The 4527-nt window shown below is 53.9% G+C and overlaps 1 pseudogene; it reads right to left on the minus strand.

Moving 5' to 3' along the window:
• Window positions 1-3289: 3289 nt before the first annotated feature.
• On the minus strand, window positions 3290-3679 carry LOC127221184 (NADH dehydrogenase [ubiquinone] 1 alpha subcomplex subunit 2-like; annotated as a pseudogene).
• Between the last annotated feature and the right edge of the window lie 848 nt (window positions 3680-4527).

The following is a 4527-nucleotide window of genomic DNA, read 5'->3' on the forward strand; positions in this document are numbered from 1 at the left end:
GAATTGTGAACAGGGATAAAGTCCTAGATGCCTAGGGGAGCAACCAACTCTCCTTTTGCCCAGAAAAATCAGAGGGCCCCTGCCCCCCCCCCGTGACTCACGAGCTGTCTTTGGGAGAAGGCAGCAGGCAGGGAGCACCCTGGGCAGAAATGCCGACTGCCTAGCAGATGGGAAGCGCTCAGTGACCACACCACAAGGCAAGAGCTCCGAGCAAAATGAAGGAAGTCCGCCTGCCGCCCATCCACCCACAGAGGAGCTCTGACATCTCTATCAATATTTTCGTCCACAATCCCACACACTCACACAACCGTCTTCTCCTCCAACTCCATCTTTAAATGCCCGAGACGGACGCATATGTTGGAGGGCACCATCACAGGCAGGGCTGGAAGAGGCAACCCACAGAGGAAGACTTAAAAATGACCCAAAGCAGTTGGACCTCACCAGCCACCAAAGCAATGCAAAAGCAGAATAAAAACACTCCCGGCTGCCCTACTTGAGGGACCGCTGGTGAGTCAGGGGATGGTGTGCACAGCCCAGGTGTGGGGGAGGGATGTGGGGCTACACCCGACCTCCCTGATTCTCTCAGGTGGGACCTGGGTGCACTTCATCTTTCTGGAGGGCAGGGTGGGGTGCTGGTCAAATGCCTCTGATGTACGGTTAAGCTTAGCAGCTTTCACTTGCAGGATTCACCCCAGGAGAAGTTCACCAACCAACATGGAGATTCACCTGGAAAGATATGGGTCAGCATATCCCTGGCATCGTGGCTAACATCAAAAGAGAGAAAACAAACCCAAGGTGCAACTCCAGGGTGCTAGGTAAATAGTTGGCGACTCATTAACAGTCCTGTCAGGGAAGACACTGGAGGGTACTGCGGAGTGTTTAGAAGGCAAAGGGAAGTGGGGGGGGGGGGACCAGCAGGGTGGAGGGGCAGTTTTGAGGCCTGCAGCCACTTCCTCTACAAGTTTGGACAACAGGTGACTTTGTGTTTTCCTTTCCTTAAAATTTTAATTTGATTGCATATTCTAAATTGACTCAATTGGATCTGAATTGCATTTATAATCAGGAAAAGCCTACTAAGTATATTTTTTCAAATCTGATTAGAAATACTAGAGTCAGTTTGCTTCCCTGCAAGGCAAGGAAGGATGGGAGCCTGCCTTGGTAAGGGCAAGGACCACCTGGAAGGTTCTGAAATGCTCCTAGACATCTTCAAAGGAGAGGGCACTATCACATGGAAGACAGGGCCAGCCCCTCCCACGGCCCCATGGCCCCACAGCCCCCCCACAGCCCCCCTCAGCCCCTCCCACAGCCTCTCCCACAGCCCCTCCCACAGCCCCACGGCCCCCCCACAGCCCCACAGCCCCCCACAGCCCCTCCCACGGCCCCTCCCACGCCCCTCCCTGCCCCTCGGTCCAGTGCTGACTAAGCAAACACACCATTGTCTTTTGCTCAAAACTGTTCTGAGAGGACCAAGAGGTGGCTGTGTTCAGCCTGAAGGAGACAGGAGGAAGGCTCCTTGCACGTTACCCATCCCCCAGCTCAAGAGCGCTTTCCAGGGTCAAGCTGAAAATTGCTCTGCTGGTCTCCACACACAGCATGGCACCTTCCAACGAGACCCACCTGGGCTGATCATAATTCATGCTCATATTTTGAAACCTTTATCATCAATCTGTGTGTGGTGTGTGTGTGTGTGTGTGTGTGTGTGTGTGTGTGTGTCCTTGAGTACAGGTGACCAGAGTTAACAGGCATACAAGCAGTTGTGAGCAGCCCTGTGTGGGTGCTGGGAACTGAACTCAGGTCCTTTGAAGAACAGAAACTTCCGATGCTGAGCCTCCCCCTTAGCTCTTGAGACAGGGTCTTCCACTCAGCCTGGAGCTTACCTATTAGACTAGAGTGGCTGGGTCACTAACACTGGCATCCTGGTATCTTCTCCCCCTCAGCACTGGGATCATAGGTGCACCCACAGCCCCACCCCACCCCCCACCCCCCACCCCCCACCCCGGCCCCAGAGAACTGTCTTTAAAGGCCATGGTTCAGAGGGCAGCAAACATTAATGTTATGGGGTCAGGCTTACAGCTAGCTCCTGGGGGACAGAAAGGACACTGAGGCTCTGAGAAGCTAAATAACCGGGATTCACAGGACTTACTCAGAACACAGGGGTGGGCTTGTACAGAGTAAAGAGTATGAAGGATACACACACAGGAGACGGCAGCAAACTCCTAACCATGCAGCCAGGTGGGACCAAGCCGGGCGGTTGGAGGCTTGTTCTGAAACCCCTGTAGCCTCCAGGCTACAGCACTCATTCCCAGATGGTGGCAATGTGTTGAAGTCTTTAGGGGGTGTGGCTCAGCTGGGAGGAGGAGGGCCAGGCTTGGAAGGACGCACGCTCCTGAACTCGGCCCGGTTTTCTCTGCTTCCACTTCTGCTCTCCCTACCGTGGACTGAACTGTCCCATGCCCTCTCCACCAGGATGGACTGCACCAGCGGAAACCATGAGCCAAGGTAGCGTTTCCTCCACAGAACTAACTCCACGGTTTAGTCACAGAGTCTCAAAAAGTGACTAGCACAGGGGACGAGGGCCACAAGGGTTCCAGAGCAGGAGTCTGGCTCACATCTACACCAGCCACTCCTACACACAGATTGCACAGATGTCCAGGTCACGCCCACAGTAAAGATTCTGAGAACTGCAGTCCCTCTAAGGTGGGACTCTGGCATCAGGACAATGGAGCATCCCCACATGGCCCCCAGCCCCAGGTGAGACACAGAGTAGGAAGGTTTCAGGAAGTATTTTCAGATTACAGAACGCACCACAGATCTTTTAAGAAACACATCAGTCATGGATGGGTGGGGGGGCACACACACAGGTGTGGCTCATTTGGTAGAGTACTCACCTAGCATGCATGAAGTTCTGGGTTCAATCCCCAGCACTGGCTAAATCAGGGTGATGGCACATTCTTGTAATCTCAGCACCTGGAGGCTGGAGAGAAGAGGATCAGAAGTTCAAGGTCATCCTTGGCTACAGAGTGAGTTCAAGGCCACACTGGGCTACATGACACCCTGGATGGGATGTGAGATAGCAAAGAATTTAAAAGATACACAACACTCTGCTAGAAATTATAATTATAAACTGGGCATATAGGGGAGCACCTATAATCTCAGCACTTGGGAGGCAGGAGGATCAGAAGTTCAAGGTCACCCTCAGCCACCAGCAGGTCTGAGGACAGCCTGGGGTACATGATACCTGTCTTTTTTTTTTTTTTTTTTTTGAAGCAACACCGTACAGCAGTAAGCTTTATAAGGAACGGAAGAGCACACTTTCCCACACTGCATTCAGTCCGGTAGAGCCCAGGTCCTGGTGTGCTTGCTCACAGTCCTCAGTGGAGACTTCAGGCTTTGCACTCAGCACATTCTCCAGGGCTCTGGTTACCTCGTCTGCACCCAGGTTGTTGAGAGACACATTCTTCGCTTTTTAAGCGTAGCAGGCCCAGAGCTTGGGCTGCACCTCCGAACATTCGCGGAGTAGAATGGGCAGGCTGGGGTGCGCCTTCTTTAGCTCCACATAACATTGCTGGATGAAATCACTCACACCCTGGCTGCCCGGCGAACGCTGGCGTAAGTGCATGTGAATCTCACGAAGCCCCAGCTTGGTACCGATCGCCCGGCTGGCAGCGGCGACCGCCATCTTTGCTAGCAAAGAGCTGCCCAATCACCTGATACCCTGTCTTAAGAGAAAAGGGGAGGCTGGAGAAACAGCTTCACAGTTAAGAGCACTGGTTGCTCTGACAGAGGACGTGGGTTCAGTTCCCAGCACCCGCATGGTGGCTCTTAAACTCCATGGGAACCGGGCACGCATATGATGTGCAGACATACGTGTAAAATAAAAATAAATAAATCTTTTTAAATGTGTAAGGAAGGCAGGGAGGGCAAGGGGGAAGGAAGGGAGGGAAGGGGGAGCAGGGGAAAGTTCCGCAGGTCTGATACCGTGAGTACTGGGGCAGATACTGCGAGGTGTGGGACTAAAGAAACAGCTAGGCAGAGGGCCGACCACTGCTCCCCTGCATTGGCTTGAGGGGCAGACTCTGGAGGTGTCTTGAGGATTCGGCCCAGAGCATGCAGGTGACATCAGGCTCCAGATAACTCAGTGCCACAGTGGCGAGCACACCTGCCCTTCAGAGCCCCGGGCTGGACCAGCTGCCCTCCATCCTCAGCATCCTGCTTGGAGTGAGCTAAGAGGAGCCAGGGCTGGCCACAGGGTGGGAGGTCCTGCCCGATGCTTCCCGGGACACAGGCCTTTCCTTGCTCCCTTACCACTCACTAAAGCAGCTTCTCCCGCTGAGGTGGGTCCCAGGGGGTCCTACACGCGACCTCCTCAAGAAACCCTTGCTCGTCACAGGAAAATACACAAGCGAAAAATGGCCTGGTCACCAGGGGTGTATATTTACGACTCGAGGGACAGGACAAGGGCAGGAGAGCCCCCGTGTTCTGCTCCTACTGACAGAAAGATGCCAGCCCTTTAAGGTCTTAGGAGTA

This window comes from Phodopus roborovskii, unplaced genomic scaffold (assembly GCF_943737965.1).
Source record: "Phodopus roborovskii unplaced genomic scaffold, PHOROB, whole genome shotgun sequence".
Taxonomy (NCBI): Eukaryota; Metazoa; Chordata; class Mammalia; order Rodentia; family Cricetidae; genus Phodopus; species Phodopus roborovskii.